At 34.5% G+C, this 19,672-nt stretch overlaps 1 protein-coding gene across 12 annotated transcripts in view; it reads left to right on the top strand.

The window, feature by feature from the left end:
• Nucleotides 1-19,672, top strand: part of LOC107308909 — a 71,683-nt gene that overhangs the window by 34,237 nt on the left and 17,774 nt on the right. For 5 of the 12 annotated variants that reach the window (XR_001552992.1, XR_004306352.1, XR_004306349.1 and 2 more), the window contains 3 exons: nt 3,219-3,295; nt 18,978-19,087; nt 19,192-19,272. The exons of 1 other annotated variant lie outside the window; for it this stretch is intronic. The gene's annotated coding sequence lies outside the window, so the exon portion shown is untranslated. Of the gene's footprint in view, nt 1; nt 1,022-3,218; nt 3,296-18,977; nt 19,088-19,191; nt 19,273-19,672 lie in introns of those variants that run through there. 6 more of the 12 variants (XR_004306343.1, XR_004306341.1, XR_004306342.1 and 3 more) reach the window with 3 other exon arrangements.

The following is a 19,672-nucleotide window of genomic DNA, read 5'->3' as shown; positions in this document are numbered from 1 at the left end:
TCAAATTTTCAGATGTATTCTCTCTCACTCTGAAATGCACACACACTCACTGACAAGTCACAAATTTGATTATTGTATACCAAGTTCTTATATTAAGGGACACTGTGATCTAAAGAACCCAAGTTCTTTAGATCTGAGTTCTGGGAGCCAAAAGAAGCATTCACATAAGGCAGGTCCTTACGCGTATGGCTATATGAGAAGCTTATAGTGTTCAAGTGCACAAATATATTTTGCCAAAAGAAAATGATAATCTTACACAATTGAAAATATGTTGAGAAAAAAAAATAAAATCATTTCCACATACTTTTTTAGTTTCTAAAAGGAAAATATAGACGTAATAATTTACTTTGATTCATATTATTTTTCATTTTGTAGACCTGAGATGATGCATGTAATTATGAGTTAATTCATAAAAACAATATAAATTGTTGCTCTGTCAACACACTGCACTTGAATTGCTTTAAGTCATGCTTCTGAAAGGACCCTGATGATCAATTTACCTGGTGAAAAGTATCTGAAATAATATCTGAAATAATGCACACAAATATCACACTGAGTTGCCTGAATTAGCATTTATTTATTTGTTTATTGATTTAATGACTGATTTCCTGGAACTGAATAATAGGAATTTCCCTGTGAGAAGTGAATAGTGGTTAAACTTTGACACAGTAATGGAGGCATGGAAGAAAAAGCAATACATTTCAACTCGTTGAGTGAAGCATTTAATTGTAAATAAAACAGTCTGTGAAACTGATCCTACGTTATCTTCACCTGGAGCCTCTGTTTGAAGTACTGGGTGTAACCAGGGATGAAAATTAACATAAACTCGGGCCCACAGGTTTAAAAGATCCAATGTATGGGAGGTATTTGAACACTAGAGGGAAGCACTTAACCGGGCTACGGCTTCCAGCCTCGAGTGGAAACCTGCGGCAGCTGCTGTAGTGACAGACTCTTCTGCGTTTAATGGCAACGTTAAAATTCTGCAGGGAGAAAACACGGTTGTTGTAATAAGGAAAAGGATGTAGGTTACAAGTCTTACTCTTTCTATAATAGCTATAAATGTTCTCTAAAACTTCAGTGACTGATGTGGACCATGGACAGCAAAGCATTTAATATGTTAAACTAATTGCAAGTTATGCCTGTATGTCACAGCTTCATCTTTTTTTCTTTGGTGGATGTTTCCTAATTTAAACTTGTTCTTCCTTTACTACAAGTAAAAGGGAAAGATCTTAAGGGTCTGAGTCATTACCTTCTGTAGTTTTTACGTATTTCTGGCCTGACATGGTAAAAGAAAATCTTGTCTCTGAAGAAGATTTTTTACCTTATGTTGGAGTTAATGACTATAACATATTGGATCTCATGCACAATTCATGAAAGCTGATTTAACATTAATGCAGGTGCATAGAATGGCTCAAGCTGTTCACCTGCTCTCCCTGATGGAGGCAAAATGCTGTCGTGATTTCTAAAAAGGAGAAGCAAGGAATGAATCAAGGAGATAAAATATATAATATATACAAATGTGGCTTAGAGTGCATTGTAAATGATTTTACATAGCTAGTCACATACCTTTCTCTAATGGCAGACAAATTTTCTAGTGGATGCTAAAACACGAGGCTAGATTGTCATCCTGTTGGCAACCCTTGGAAGCAAATTAGTACTTAATCCTTCTGCCACTGGAATCATTGGCAGGCAATCATATGCACAATATGCTGCTTCAGATGTAATCAGCAGAAATGTGCATTTTATCTGGCTGGATAAAACTCTTCAACTGATAATCACCTACTAAGTTACCATCTTGATAGCTTGCCATTTCTCTAATTTTCTCCTAAAATGTAGAAAGAAATTCTATCAAAGTGAGACTTTTCACACTGCTATTGAAAACAGAATACGGTTTGCTGGTTCCAGTATCTTTCACAGCTGCCATGAAAACTGTTTTTCTTTTAAAGTGGTCTCATTATAGAGTTACTACATTTATAGGAATTAAATTATTTTCTTCCAAAATTAATACTGACAACCATTCCGCTTTTCTCAATACTGTAAGTATATATAGAAAGCATTAATTCACTGTACATTGACTAGAAATTTAACTTTTTCATGCTAATGTTAAGTAGGATTCATTCAATAATGAATGATCAAGTGGAATCTTATCAGTGTATATGCATACCCGAAGAGAGAATGCTAAGAGATTGGAGCAAAGCTATTTTCAGTGATACCTTGTGCCAGGACAAAGAACCATGGGCATGAGCTGAAACACAGCAAATTCCAGCTGAACATAAAAAAAACATTATTTTATTTTATTTATTTATTTATTTTACTGTAGTGGTGACTGAGTTGGGGTGCAAACTGCCAAGGAAAGGCATATCTAAATCTTTGAAGGTATTCAAAATCAGCCCAGATCTGGTTCTGAGTAGCTTGCTCTGAGGCTCCAATAAGTAACAGGGTTGGACTACACAGACATGAGAGGTCCCTTCCAATATCATTCATATTGTGATTCTGAGGTTCTGTAAAATATACTGTATGCAATAAATTATCACCAACAAATTATTTCCAGATATATTTATGTAAGAAAAACATAAGTTATTTTAAATGCAACATATATATGTAAAATAATAAATAGTGCATTTTTTAATATCAAATATCTACTAATACTTTCCAAAATTTCAGATAAAAGTGTTTTTCATGGTATTAGAATTTTTAAAAAAACATTTTACTTTTATCTGGGATTAATACTAGCTATAAGCTAGTAGCATCTTTTCCCCAGAACAAACTTTTAGAATGCCATATTGTCAGTGACTATCCAGCAGTCACTCCGAACTTTTCTGATAGATAATAATTTAATTAACATATCACTGCTTACAAGGTAATATGCCAGAAATTTCATGGAAACTTGCATGTGATGACATCAGTTATTTTAAATGAGCATATACTTCAACTGACATAAGTATTTCAGAAGCCGCAGTACAGGAACTATATTAGAATTATTGCATAACTTCCTTATTATCTGAAGCAGGCAGCGATGTAGCTCTGGCAACTAACACTTTGTGTTGAACAATAAATGGCACTGCAGAGAGCACAAGTTTGTACATGTGCAGCTATACAGACAGCTGGAGAGGTGCCAGGGCAGATATAGAGAGAAGTTTCTCAAAGACAAGACATTCTTTCCTGTTGAGAACTGATTTTTTTTTTTTTTTTTTTCCTTTTCTTTTTTTTCCCCACAGAAATTATTTATTGGAAAATTTAATACCAACTTCTGGACATGTCCAGTAGAGAAGGCAATGTATATATATAACCTATGGTAAGTTGAGGTCTAACTTGATATTGCTACCTGCAACAGGACATACTTTCTCATTTTTGATTAGTCTTTTTCATGATATAAACTGAGAATAACTGTGAATAGACTGATCACAGAATCACAGAATTTTAGGGGTTGGAAGAGACCTCTATAGATCATTGAGTCCAACCTCCCTGTCAAAGCAGGTTCCTTACACCAGGTCGCACAGGATCTTCAAGTATAGACTTCCAATATGAGAAGAAAATTGAGAGCTATATCAGACATGGCTGTTCGTGTACACTATATTGTAATAAATTAAATGGAATAAAATACATTACAGAGTAATACACTACAGAGTAACTTTTAGTATCCCACAGCCTGTAGTTTGCAAGCCTAGATAAGAGAGTAATAGGACAAAAAATAAATCAGGATCAACTCAATTAAAGGTCTTAAAATTGTTTTGCACATAATAAGCTGGGAACAATTCTATGGATAGCCTAAAATAATCATCCAAATGTAAGTGTATGATTTAGAGTTAACTGAACTTTAACTTTCACTAAATGTATACAATTAGATCTCTACTGACAGTAATGGGAGCTTAACTTGTTTGTAAACAGATAAATTTTGATGTCTTAATCTGTGATCTGTACCAATCAGGATGACTGTATTGTAATGAAAGGACACTCAAGATAGATTTAAACTCCTTGACTTGGGCAAGTCCAATTTAATTTCACAGAGTTTAGTTCAGAAGTGTATCCTGACGTGAGAGATGGCTGTAGTACAGGCTATTTTGGAGACCTGTAACATGTAATTTACTTTGTTTAAAAAATGTTTTACTGTTGACTTAAATGAATGTTATATGGTAATCAAGTTTTTGCCACGCTTTGCTACAGAAGTGATACAAAAAGTACTTATTCCTTGGACACTAGTACTAGGGATACAGAATGAGTTAAGCACATGAAATCATGTCCAATTTGATGAAAGTATGATATATTGTAATGACTTTATAATGCTCCTTATTTCATTTTTATTGTGTAATGTTGCTTCATTTTCCTTCATGGGCACACTGACTGAGGTCATGCAATGACACATAGCTTATTACCATGGCTGGCTTCGGTTAAAACATAATTCACAGAGCATTAAAATATTCAGAATTTAAATATTAAAAGTTATTCTTGTCTTATATACTCAGCATTAACATTACAGCTACAAGATATATATATATATATTGCCATCACTCTTGTTTTCAGTAACCTTTCCAAATACCTTTCTAAAGAACATTTCTTTATAATCTTATGATAATCTTAATGATTATTCTTAATCATTAAGAATATGCTTATATTTGTATTTTTCAACTACTAATAACAGAAACATTTCTAGTAATGGAGCAGTGAGCCATTGAATTTTTCCTTTATTTTTGTGAAGTTGTGTTTTCTGGCTTAAATCAGCAAAGAAGAATATATAAACTCTCATTGCCTATTCACATTACCTATAACCTCAGATGGTGCCAATGGTATGATTACAATTCCTTATTAACTACCTGTATGTGCTAAGAGGTACTTCTGATACTGAGGCTCAGGTATGTTACACACTGACACAAAAAGTGACAATTGCTTTGACTAAGCAGTAAACATACAGAACAGATAGGCTGGTAGGCAGAACACATGTACCTAAAGATTAATGTTATGAGTCACCCTGAATGGATATAGATGTCAGAAAGGTACAGATATTGCCTAATAGATGTCATCAATGGAGTAATGAAGTCTGAAATAGGATTCTTGGTTATTATTATTATTATTATTATTATTATTATTATTATTATTATTATTATTATTATTATTATTATTATTATTTTAGAGCACTTAGACTTCCAGAGCCATACAGAAGGTTATCAGCAAAGCCGAGTAGATTTTAGGAATAAACTCACCTCATCTTCCTTAAACATATGTAGCACTGACAGCTATTGCTGAAGCTCCTTTTATATTCATTGTGGAGACGTAGGGTTTTTTTTAGGATTCAATCCAACTGATGTATTAAAAATGTCTATTTCAAAGTGAGAAGAATTCTATCTTAGACTTCAGAGCCTATAGTAGCTATGTTTCTATGGATTACACATGAAGACTAGAATGACTCACATAAAGAACAGACTTTCACATTTAGAGAGATGAATTCTCCATAAATCCTTTGAGTGAAGGAGTAGTGTCCTCTCTGAACCATGAAATCATCCTGAATAAGACACTAAAGCATATTCAAGCAACTGCTGAGCAGTTTTGAATAAGTACAAACAAATGTTTTGCTTTCATTTAAATACTGAAAGTCTGGAGATATCAGACTCAGGTGGATATTTTGTACACTCATAATCAATACTGTTCTGGCTTCTATTCCCCACTATTCAGAAGTACAGGATTTCAGAGGATTTCACACAAATGTATTATTTATGATCTAATATGCATACAAACTGCACCAATAAGCCATTGTCTAGCTAAGAAGGTCCCGAAAGGCTGGATATTTGCACAGTTTCAGTTACTGACTGATAAAAATCACTTCAACCAGAAAAGAGGTGCAAGAATTCTAACCTGTAACTTGTATTCTCATTTTATTTAACAACCCTGTATACAATCCATCTAGGTCAGTTTAAATGAATGTCTTATTGCTACTTAGATGATTATGGGTTGCAATTCATTTAATGTGCCCAATGATTCATGTTTAGTTTATTGAATTTAATACAGTATCTGAGTAACTTATGTATGTGTAGTACTTTAAATGCATACACACTGGCACATAGACCCCTATGCAGTCTTTTGCTTAAGTAATCAGCTTATTGATGTGTTATAGTTTGAGATATCATATTACTTTTTATGTCACTTTAATTTAATGCTGCTTGCAGTAGTGAGTCTGTCTGTCACTACAGTGATGTGTTGGTAGCATGACTGCCTACCTCTCAGAAGTTCACCTGTTTTTGTGCAAATAATAATGGTTCAGGATGTGTCTAGTTCTATGATTTGTTACCTGGGCATCTGTCATGAGCCATTAACTTGTGTTTGCATCTTTTTTCGTATTGTTGTTATGAAACTAATTAATGAATGCTCCTTGTTCACAGCAAGAGGTTTAAATCTTCCTTCATTACCAGACAAATCAAAGGACATTTACAAGTAATACTCAGTTTCTTCTGTAGAAATGATTTTCCTGTATGATAAAGCTATGTAGGATATACCTGTATGACTTCTTGAATCTTCTGTACTGAAGCTTTTCATTATTGGGAGGAGAATGGAGACTGCCTCAGGGAAATCTGAGCTTTTTTAAAATCCAGAAGTTAAGGCCATTACTTCTGGCAAGCCTATATTTTTATGCTGCTTATTAGCCTATTCTGTTCCTGATAAAAGACTGTACTTACAGTTCTCATTGTGATACTGAGTCCTTGCAAGATGGGAGGATAAAAAAATAATGTTTAATTTATCTAGTAAAAATGCTCTTGGCTTGATGGAATCCACATTGCCAGCAATGCTGTTTTACTTTAACCATATTCCTTTCTTATCTCTAAAGCACAGTAAACAGTACTGTGCTTGAGATTTGTGATACCAATAAGGAGGAATTCTACTTGGCATTCTTATCACCAAGTCTGAGGTTTTTGCTTTCTTCCCTCTGCATAAATGGACAAACTATACTTTTATTATTCACATAATCCCGTGATAAAATTTTATATGCTTTTTCCTGTGTTTTGACAAGTTCTCCTACCAGGATAATTGACAAGGAAGACCTTGGTGTAATCAATTTCTAACTTTAGTTGAAACAACACAAAAAGAGTTCAGAAGCAGTTATATGTAGGATTTTGTATATTCTATCTACTTAATGTTTGAATTTTAAGCAATGAAATATAGTTCAATATAAGTTTATATTTCCAAATAGTTGTTAAGTAAACATCAGTGTGCACTGTAGTGGCAGATTACTGAAAAAAACTTGTTTTAACTTCATGCTAATAAACTGCAGGTCCGCAGGTAGCAATGGTAGTTTCATACTCACATTTAGGCAACTTGCATGAAATTATATACTGTAGTAGGTCAGAAGATGTCATGTGCAAAGAAATATGGTTGACAGTCAGTGCATCAAAGATAAATGGAAAAGGCATCTACCAAAGAATAATCCTAGATTAGAGTGTCTTCTTTAAACAAACAAACAAGCAAGCAAACAGAAAAAGTACATTTAGAACAAATACCAGCCCAAGAAACATTTAAAATTTCTGAAGTAAGCAGTTAACTTTATAAGAGAAAATTTTGCTGGCATAGCAATTTTTTAAATTTCAATTTTATTTTCAGGATCCTTTTAACAGTCGTCTAGCAGAGGTAAACATAGCGTAATTCTGCCAATGGAGTTCTAATTTATGCCAACTGATATGTCAGCCTTTGTCTTGGATTTATTTCCATTGATTTCTATCTGTTCTTTAGAAACATTTCAATTACTTTACACATTCATCTATCTAAAATTAAACTGATGTTACATAAACCCACAACCAAACACCTACACATAAGATCAGCTTAAAGTTATTTCTTTGTCTTTAGTTGTAACAATACAAACCATAATGAATTTGCATCTACTAAATGTAGGCTGTCATTCAAAGATCTCAAAATTATAAGAGCATCCTATGTGAAATCTGAATTTTCTGCTTTTCATTTACAATGATTAGACTTCTTTTTGGCACTAATCAAAGTTTGGTAGTCTTAGATCATAAATATTCTTCCTCCAAGGCTGAGAAACAGAATGGTTTCGGAATGAATTTAATAATGACTTGCATCCAAATGGTTCACCAATAAGCAAGTAGGGGCTAGAGACAACAACATATACAGCACTTAGAGTTGAATGAAATTATTTGCTATTCTATACATTTCCTGCAGTGTCTAGGACAAATTCCTTAACCAGCTGGTATTCTATGTTACACTTGCAAAGTGAAGACTATAGTTCTATTAGGTTCCGGAAATAAATGCATCACAAATTTTGTATATCTTAGCTATTATGGTAATAGAAGTGATACGCTTTCCATAAAGAATCAATTTCTTTGTTTTGAAATATGATCTATGATGAATGTATGACTTAACCTGATCTTTAGAAATGTCTTTGAGGCATATTGTACTATTTCTTTCTGCCAGCTGTTGTAAGAGTTCTCGGGCAGTTGCATTATGCCTGAATTGCTGCAAATGGAGAGTTTGTTGTCCTAAATGTGTCTATCCCGGCAACAAGGCTTCCACTCTGAGTTTCTTGGAAATTTGCTGCTGATTTCAGAAATTATATATTTCTATTTTTGGAAGAGATAGTCTCTAATTTTCCTGATAATGTCAATATATATGTTAATATATATGTTAAATTGCTCAGCAAATCTTAGCAGTACATATGCTGTGGATAGCCACTTCATGCTGCACAGCTTTTCTGCCTTCCTTTAGTTCTATACAATAGCTTAACTCCCTCTTCTCCTCTGTGGGCTGGAGTTGTGTGATCAGAACAACAGTAGATGCAATCAAAGTCACAATTAGACTGTGATTCACGTTATATAAAAGATTCATTGTGCCAATTGATGTGAAATGACGTGATCTCTAGGCACTGATTGCACAAGACTTTAATCTCTCCACATGCTGAATATTGTACCTACAGTAGTTCAGCAATCCTTGGTTGTAATCATTTTTCAACTATTACTTTTCCATGATTTCATTATGAAGAGTGGAACAGTTAGGTCTTTATCTGCTACATTTAAATGCCAGAGAATGCTGATTATGCAGTTAGCATCCTGAATGTAGTTGACCTTTTGGGCGGAAATGACATAAAAATAGTGTTTTTTCACTATTTGAGGGTTTGGTGACAGGTAGCTTTTTTGTTTTTTTTTGTTTGTTTGATTGTTTTTGTTTGTTTGTTTGTTTGTTTTGTTTTGTTTTGTTTTACTTTATCCGAGAATCCCTTTTCACTTCTTGGCCCATGGGGTCAGTCACTCAGAAACTTTTCAAAGACATAATCTACCTGAAGACTATAGTCACTCAAGCTTCACAGTATTTAGAAGGAACTGGGGAGGTCACATGCAGTCTTGTTATTAGGATTAGAGCTCAAGAAACTGTCAGGATGCTTACTATTTATGGGTTAAGGTGACTTGTAATCATAGTATTTGGCATGACTATGTTACCAGTCCTTATGAGGGCTTTGGGTGTGATGGCCAGGCCAAAGGACTGTGAGCAAAGGGGAGAATACCATTACGATGGTACAATCAGGAAAACACTTGGGCACCTGCTCAGCTTAAGCATTAGACACCACTATTGAAATCTATGAAACTAATCTGTAACTACTGTTATTATAATTACCACAGAGAAAATTAGATGATCAGAACTTTAGAATGAATAATTTCAGAGAGGTTCACTTGCATTTAGAGTGACTGTATAAAAAGTAGTATTTTTCTGCTGCTTGGATTACTTGACATTGTTCAATGCCACACAAAAAGTCCATAGTATGTTTCCTCTTGTGACCTTGTAGTATAGCTTCAGTGCTTCTAGCCTCACATATTTCCATTTCCAGTTCTGGTCTTGAGTAAGGATAGTAGGATAACTGCTGAAATAGACACTGGATAAATCAATCAGTCTATTTAACAGATGTGCATATGTTACTGGTGAAATTAATGGTCAAAATCTATCCCAAAGGCCATTTTCAGGATTTCAGCTGGCCATTCAATTTTGATAGATGTAATATTTTTTCTAAGTGAGCTTGACGTTCATTATAATAGAAACATATGTTGGTATAACAGTGTTGATGGCCATGTGTTAACACTCTTTTGTTGCTAGTGACTGTACTCTAGAACCCAGACTATGCTCAGCCTGCTTCCCAACAGGGCTGCAGATGTTGATTTTTACTCTTCTATTACTGAGTGATCGACATGTCCAATTATCCCTGAGACTAACAGGAATCTTATACACCTGTAATTTTTTTTTTTTTTTAATCAAAACAAATCTAAAGGTGGATAATGAGTTTAGAAGACCGTGTTTTGTATATGAACATATAATATTATTTCTTTCCCATGTCTATCTATTCATAATTTGCCTGTCTTCTCTGTTGATTGCAGCCATCTGTTGCACCATCCCTTTGCAAGGCTCTATCTTTAGATACATAGAATGATAAAGAAACTTATCTTGGCTTTGAATCAAACAACTTTTTGTTGTTGTTGTTGTTGTACAAGTCAACAAATCAGTACAAGTCAGTTTAGCACAATGATGAAATTCTGTTGGCAACCTTGGTCACAGTCCCATTGTTTTCAAGTGACAATTTAGCTTAGAAATCTACAAAATAAAATGTGTAGTACTTTTCTCTTTGGCAGATAGTAACAGTATTCTCAAAGGTGCAGCAGTCTGACAGTTCACTGGCCTTGTAATACTTCATGAATGGTGTATCAGTTATAGTTGGTGGGTTTTTTTGGACCCAATAGCCAATTAATCAGGAAGTGCAATGTACATATAGAGAAGAATTGCCAGATGGGAATGCATAAAGTGGGGGGGGCTGGAGCACTGTTACACATATCTTGAGAAAAATAAATTTTTATTCTTAGAAAAAATAATAATAATCAAAGCCCTCACATGAAAACTATTGTAATCTGATCAGTTCCCCAGAATTAGGATTTTTTTTTTTTTTTTTTTTTCCTTCTTCACTAGACAGATGCATTAACGGACAGTAGGAGAGAGCTGGCTCATCTCCATAATAACATGCAGAACAATTTTACCATGTGACTCACTTTCTTCTTTGATACTAAAAGACTTTTGAAAAAGGAGTGGCATTAATTTAAATGGATTTCCCATAGACAGGATTTACTAAAAAAACCATAAAACCCTTACTTTAATTTCATCTTTAAAAAGTATAGGAAAGAAAGAGCCTAATATAATTTTAAAATGTTACTGAAAAAATTTGAATATTCTCTTAATGAGTAAATGGAACATATCTTGTGGAACATATTTGCAGAAAAGGATTGTTACCATTGTGTACTTCACTGCTTTCTTAGTCAAGGAAAAATAATACTTCTAACTACCTCTTGTTCTTTTTGAGCTAGACCCTCATCTAACCTTGACCAGGGTCATGGCATGGAATGAATTGATAAGACACACTTCATTTAGGATTAAATAGCAACAAGACTGTCAGAGCCTAGAGGCGCTTTCAATCCTAATGGAGGGTTTATCAGCACTCTTATGGAGAAAAAACAATATGAGTTGGATTAGTCACTTCCTATGTGCCGGTCACACAAGACAGATGCACCCAGAAGGCTAATCTATTGTGCTCTCCCAACATTTTAAAGAACATCAAGGATGCTAAATTCATGAAATAGAGACATATTAGTTGGTTGTTACTGCAATGTATGTTGCTCCACTTTCTGAGCTACAATCCTTTCTTGTTCTGTATCTATGTTCTCCTATGAGCCAATGAATTTTGATACCTTTGCCTGGGAAATTGCACTCTGTTTCACTTCTGTGGCCTAAAATAACTAATGGACCATAGTAATCTGTCTAATGATTCTACAGGAATCTTCATGCTAAAGAGCTACCCACCTGTGATCTCTCTCTCCTTGCCTTGCTTATCTTTTAACTGAAAATAATATGCCTTTCCAAATATTTATACTCATAGGTTTCAGTAAGTTAGTTCTGCTGAGGTCTTTACAAGCTCTTCCACAGATAATGTATCTCCTTCATTTAATTTTCCAGGCATGTACATTCTATGGTGATGAACTCATAACCAAGATTAAATGACTTGAGCTTGACTTGATGAATTAACTGTTGTACCTTTTCTAGACCTTTTCTAGGAACTTTAAGGCTCCCTGGATTTCTGCACACTTGGTTTTCAGTAATTCAAATATAGCTGTTCATGTTAATGCAGTTTTGCTGACCAGTTCTGAAAGAAATATATCACTCACCTACTTCCTTATTTTGTCACAATATTTCTTTCACAGAACTGTATTTAATAGCATAAAGTAAATCTTCAGTACATTTCCTCTTTTCTACTGACCTTCAAATGGATTATGTGAGCCTGTAGGATTGATCAGTGCTCTCTTAGATCTTGCACTATAAACTGTTCAACATAGACATGGTGGTGAATATATGCTGATGGGCAGTTCTCTGTTAGGGTGTATTTAAGAATGTGTTTCAGCTGATTTAACATCTCATTCCTAGAGTATGGATACTGTCCTATACACTGCTCTCAGGCACAGCCTTCTTATTCTGTTCTGGCACCTATCCTGGTGCTTGTTAGGTCCCTGGAGGAACTGGCTCTGCTCACTAAGACAGAAAAAAATAGTAAAAGTAATTATTTTAGTGTATTTACTATTGAAAAATCAGCCAAACTATGAAACAACCATTAGCTCTTAGGTCATTTCTGTGATCTTATGAGCATCTGTAGAAAATCTTGATGCAGACTTTGTACATTATTTCTCAGGTAAGAGAAGGAGGGACATCCTGACCAACAGTACATAGGAGTGGTCACAACACCAAAACTGTTATCTTCATTTGTTTGAAATCTTACTCTGAAGAGTGACAACTGATTGCGTGAAAGTTATTGTCCACTATGCCCACTATGAAGCTGACATACGTGAATATGAATAAAATGCATGTTTTTTTTTCCTTTTGTCAGTGACTTGTGGTCAGATAGTATGTGTGTTTCTCAATGTAATCAATATAACAATGATCGCTGGAAGTATTATGATCTCAAATCAAAACAAAATTATTTCCTTCACTCTAATTAGTGTTAAATTGGACTTTAAGAATTTCAGATATTTGTTTTCATCATAAATATATATTTTTTCTGTTTCAGTGACAATAAGCAATGTGTTTAAAGTTTCAGTTAGCTCTTACCTGCCAAGAGTTTAGTTAGATTTAATAATCTATTTATGATATTGTCCTGGAGAAGAAAAGATTTTGCTGTTCGATGATCACTGAAGCTAATTCTTCAATAATTTTCATCTTAATAAAAATGCCTTCCCTTGACATTCTTCAATGTTAGCCTGTGTTTCCAAGGGATATTAATGATTCTTCTGAAAAACATTTGTGATGAATACCATTAGGTAACCTAATAAACAGATTAGATTAATAACTGATTAATAACATGCTTCCAATTCTTACAAAACAGAAATAGAGGTATGTATGATATTAAAATAAAGTAATGAAAATCTGTATCTTTGGGAATGTTTCTCTCCAACTAGCTGGAAAGAATTCATATTTATTGTTTGTTTGTTTGTTTGTTTGTTTGTTTTTCTTGGTTTCTTGAGAAAGCTAAAACAAAATATGCAAAATAACAAAATTCTGTTTGTTATTTTTTTTCTGTTTATTTTATTTTATTTATTTTTTTTTCTTGAAGAAAACTTCTAAGATCTTTTAAATCAATTTTAATTGTAGCTTCATATGAAATTACAACAGGTAACAAAATATATACTTTACTATTTCAGTAAATAAGTGTTATTGCTATCTATTTCCACTAGAGGATACTATAAACATGTCTAAAGCTGACTTCTTGCCTTCACTTGCAAAGAAATGAATGTTTCTTTCAGGTTGGATTTTCTTGATCATTTTCAGTGATTATAAATTCTGTGTACCATCAGATATATTTGCCTTGCTGAAAACATGTTTTCTGTAGACTCATTAAAAACATTAGAAAATAAACTTAGTAACTTAGTAAACACTGTAAATACTCACTGGATATTCCTTTTTAAAAAGGGTTTTCTTCTTCAAAAGTTCTGTCTGTAAAATGTCAGTAAGGGTGGAGGGGAAGGACATTTCTTGCATTCTGAACCTCTTACACATTTTGTCAGTCAAAATATACTTCCTTTCATTGTAGGTACAGAAAGTAATTCTGTCAGTATAGGCAAGGCTTGAAAACCTGCAGTGGTGTGCTCAATATGTCTTGTACAAGCTTGTCTTACAGAACAGCAGCAGACACCTGCAGGCGAGGGGCTGGCCTTGGGGAGCTGCTGTTTGTACATCAGATGTTGTTCGTTTTCAGACATAGGTTATTCGTCCTTGTACTTCTTTTACCTTATTTTCACAGTGGCTTTCTATTTACATGACTGCTTCAGGTTAGGTCATTCTCCATGTAAGCAGTGAAAATCTGTATGCCAAAAAAGAACATTATTGATATGCAAGAAGGACATATTTACTATTTGTTTTTTTCCTTTTTTAAATGAAAATGTTTGTTCTTTAACAGCTTGTCATTCAGGCATGATGAAAGAATAATGCCATGTATCTTTGCTGGCCACAAATAAAGAATAGCAAGAAGTTAGCAGTTAATGAACAGGGAGATAAACGTGTTTGCATTGCTATTTAACAGGTTTCAGAGACCTCCAGGGAAGCCAGGTCCCACTCCCAGCCAGGAGTAGGGCTGTTGAGGGCACTGGCACATCCGCAGCATTGGGGATAGGGATGAGTTGAGACTGCTCTGGGATGTTGGCCTCTGAATGGGCCAGGCTGGGTGTGGCCCATTGGTGGGCAAGGCAGGGCTGTGGGAAGCTGGAGATCAGCTTTCCTGTGGCCTCACTGCAGCAGGGGCTGATGGCCTGAAATGGGATCCTGGGCCAGGATGCAGATAACCCAAGGGATGGGTAGGGACAGGGAGGTCTGTCTGTGATCTCAGCACTGAAAATAAACAGCAATCATAGAATCAAAGATTCACTGTGGTCAGAAAAGACCACTAAGGTCGCCTTGTCCATCACAACCATGCCCACTAAACTATGTTTGTAAGTGCCTCATCCAGAATCCCTCCAGGGATAGTGACTCCATCACTTCACTGGGCAGCTTGTTCCAATCCATAGATTTTGATGCAGAACAGGCTAATCCTGTTTGAGACGATGGCTGATAACTGTGTAACCCAGAAGATAAAGCTCAGACCTCTTATCCCTGCCTTGCATTCTCTTAGGCAGCAGAGTCTGCTCCAGATTGTGTTTGCAGTCCACAAATTGACTGGAGTTTGGCAGTAAAATAAGTACAATATTAGTGTCCAAGATTAAAACACATACTGCATGAGTATTTAGTTGATAAGCGTTCAGTTTGTTTATTCTGAGATGTTAAGAATACTTTTTATCAGATAAACTTGTGTGAGACTAAATGTCCATCCATACTGCTTTATTTCTGTCACACTTCTGATACTATTTGTAGTTCCACAATGAACATAAAAGAAGCATAACTTCTGTTTCTGTGTGGTCTGGCTAATTTAACAGAAATTGTCTTCTCATTCTTATCCAAGATAAAATCTGTGCCTGTATGTGATTCTGCATCAAACAAACCCAGGATTAAGAACTGTCCTGTGTATGTCAAACCTTCAGACTGTAACAGAGATATTCTTATACCATTCTCCCCTGCAGTAGTCTATTGTAATGAGATGATTTTTTGTAGGGTGGTGAGTTATTTGCCTTGTGGGTACTGGATCTGGTGCACAGAAATCAAACTACATTTGCATGGTTCATGAACAGACAAGACTTGAACAGGTTATGGAAAGCAATTTCAATTAGACAAGAAATCTGTCAGTAAAAAGTAGAATTCGCTCCCATTTTGTTCACATTTTAAAATTAGAAGTCTCTTCTTATTTGCATTAGTTCTGTACAATACATGTGTATTATTTGCAACCACCGTAACAACATTCTTATATCTCCTTTTAACAAAACAAAAAGTTATATTCTCCTGCAGGTGATACAAGGGAATGCTTATTTTGTTTTCCTGTATATACGAACACTGTTCAGGAGCTGGGTTCTGGGCTAAGCCACACCAGAGTAATTTTTAACATCACAGAGTGGCCAAGGTTGGCAAGGTTTTTTGGAGATCATCTAAAACAATGCCTTTCAAACTCTCAAAGCTCACACATCCAGAAACTCTCAAAGCTCACAGCTCCAGAGCTCAACTATCTTTACTGTTAAAATGTGGTGGTTTTTTGTTAGTTTAAATGGCATCGCCGACATTTCAGGAAATGCATCTTCAAGTAAAAAATCTTCAGATGTAGCTAAAGAAAAGCAGGATAGTTTAAAAATACAGAAATAACACACAGTTACTTTCTAATACCTTATTATTCGTACTTCTTTCATAATTTTGTAAAGAAATATTAGACTGCAAAAGAATGAGTTGTGGTGGTAACAGAAAGTAGAATGCTCATAGACATGATTTTTAATTTATCTAATATTAAGTAAAATCATATTGGTTAATTTTCATAGGTTGAGTTATTAAGATGGCACACAGACTAGACTGAAAACTCCTTTGTAAAGGAGGTTGAATTGTTGTGTTTTCAGATTAATCCTTTCTAGTCTGTTTTCCCTTTCTTGATATGAATGACCAAAGTAATTCAAACATTGTAGAAAAGAAACTGATTCTGAATCACTGACTGGTTACATACTTTATGAATTATTAAATGTTTGAAATATTCATTTAGATGTGAAAAGTAACATGTAGTTAGAATTTTCTTTTATACAATGGTGGCTGTTATTGTGATTGTGATTGAAGACTAGAAAACTTAAATGTCAGCTAAAACATATAAAACAATTTCACTTCCAGTAAGTAATTTATATATAGGTATAGAAACATATAAAAATTAAACTGTATGTCTAGATACACAATGCATAAAAATGCATCTATAGAAGTTACAAATTTGCAGGTAAAACTACTTGCTTTGGTGAAGCAATTCTCAGGAATGACATAGTAAACATATGCAAATTAGAAACTGATTCATTTGAAAAATAAATAATCTAACAAAAAACAAAAACAACAACAACAACAACAACAAAAAACAACAACAAGCCCAAAACAAATGAACAAAAAAAAAAACAAAACAAAACCAAAACAAAACCAATGAAGCCTGATTTTTAAACTGTGGGTATAAAGAGAAAAGTGGTATAAAAACTAACAAATCTAAATATCTGAGTATTGGAGGCACTGAAGAAGAGTGTCTTTTTAACCTTTTTTCTTGTGTGTGCTGAACTGAGGATGCTATTCTCTATACTATCTTCTGATTCCACTTAAGTAAACAACAAAACTCCCATTGTAGACGGTGGTAGAGGATTAGTTCCTCCCTTTTTTTTTTTTTTTACTGGGGCAGAGGCTTTTTCCCTACTATTATTGTATCTTCATATAAATATAGGAGCATTATTGAAAGCCTGAAGTTTCAAGCCATTGCCTTGCTCATCTTCTTAAATTCAGTACCACATGGCAGATTTCTGTGGAGCCTTATCTCTCAAACCAAAAAGAAAAGCATGATCACAATAGTCAGCTTGGCTTTTCTTCTCATCTCTATACGCACTTCAGTGCAGGAGAAGTTCAGACACCACAGAGCTTCAAATGGTTTCTTTCAAAGGCATTAAGAAAAGAAAGGGAAACAAATATTGAGCTATTACAAAGAAGTTTTCAGCCACTGCATGTTTATTAAGCTTACTTTATTCTACCCAGCATATTCAAAGACATCTGATTAATCTGTCCCAAATAAAAAGGACAAAGCTTTCTTCAGTCTGTGCAGTACAGATAAATAATTGTGTGGGAGATTATTATCATCTCTCAGTCTCTGTTCTGGAGACTTGTTGAGATATTTCAAACAGGCTATGTGCATTGCCAAATGCAGTCCTGTTCAGAATATGCTAAAATATATCTGGATATGGAGAGATAGAAAATATTGCTTCTAATTACTACATGACATACTTTGAAATTCTTACACATAGCCAGGCATATTTCTTGCTTTGCATATATTTCCTGTGAAATCCCTGGAAAAAGTCCCAAGAGTAAGGGTGGGAAACTTATAGGAACTTGCTATACAGCCTTGCACACAGTGACCATTCAAACCCGTGTTTGAGTATCCTGCTTTTAACTTCACATTCTCTAGTGTTTCAGGAGTGTGATAATCTACTTTTATTTAGAGACATTTTTGTAAGGCACCATTCAAAGGTGGGCAGAAACACTCAATGACATTGTCTTTATTAAAACGGAGACACGGACTTGGACATTTTCACTCACATCCTTAGCTATAGGTTCTCTTGAAGTTGGCATCTAACACTATCTGTTATCTTTCTGATTTATTTAATTATTTCAATAATTAAATTTGTTCCATACAGTAAATGTTGATTCTTATTGAATCAGGAATTTAACTGCGCCCTCTTCCCACCATGCTTCAGTGTGAAAATCAATAAGCCCAATCACTTTTTATCTACTTACACTCACTTTTAAACTGGTAATTAGTGAACAAATAGTGTTACATTCAAACCATGCAACTAAACAGTGCTATTCCTTCCAATCCTCTCTTTTTTTAATTCCATTTTATCATATTCAGTTGGTCTAAGAGATGGACCAGACAATAATATAGCTTCAGTTCTATGCAAAACCACCGAAGTTACACATTATTCTGTTCTGCCTGGAGATCAAAACTTAGAATTAGCTGAAGAGACTGAAGCTTTAAATCCTGAATAATGAAAGAAAATAATAAAAGAAAATTATAACATCATTTCAAGATTGAAGTTAATGATTCCTTTTACAATATTTTTCTCATTTCAAAATGATGTGATTACTGAGTTAGGAAACTTCAAATACGTTAATGAAATTTGTATTTTGTGTATACATAAATGTCAATCAACAGGCACGTGAATTCACAGCTAAAAATATTAACCAGCAATAAAATCCCTTATTAATAGGTATTTAAAAATTGTTATTTATTTTTCCCCCATGAGTCTTCATTTCTATATTTCCTCTTCTAGGCACTGTTGTTTCGTTTTACTGTTCCCCTGACTGTCTCTACATGAGCACCAACAGTATCACACTTCTTGCGGTGAATTTTGTGACTGACATCCTAGCAGCAGCAGAGCCTGTGGGTATTCACTTTCTGTTTTGTGACATTTCCTTATCATTTCGTTTGCTAATAGAACAAAACAGTCACTAAAAAATTACTACCCATTTTTGTTTTTTCTGAAGGAGAGGCAAAGTGGCTCCCACTAAAGGGAAGAACAATCTGATGATGGTGTCTTCACTGAAAAGTAGTTACTTTAAAATGTGGTAAGTGGATCCCGAATCCACAGTTTTCTATTGCTCCCTCCCAGTCAGCACAACTTGTAGCTGTCACTCTTCCCCACTACCACTAGTTAATGCAGCTTGCAGTTATATATGAGCAAGCATAGCACAGCTTATGGCTGATTAAGGCTCACCAAAGTAATGATTATCAAGTTTCATTGCTCCCTGAACACATGTAAAAGCCTCTTTACCTGGAGGTACCCACATTTCTCTAACTTTTTTCGTCCCGTCTTTAGACAATTGTAAATAAAATTTATTAAAGTGGATTTTATTATACATTTGGGAAAGTGATGGTGCCCTTGTGGCTCTAGATCAGCAGTCCCTGATTTCGTATTTGCATGAAAACAAGACAACTGATATAATAACTTCTACAGACAAGATTTCT

Source organism: Coturnix japonica, chromosome 2, assembly GCF_001577835.2.
Source record: "Coturnix japonica isolate 7356 chromosome 2, Coturnix japonica 2.1, whole genome shotgun sequence".
Classification (NCBI taxonomy): Eukaryota; Metazoa; Chordata; class Aves; order Galliformes; family Phasianidae; genus Coturnix; species Coturnix japonica.
Note: the sequence above shows the minus strand (reverse complement) of the source record. Positions and strands in the feature narration are given on the sequence as shown.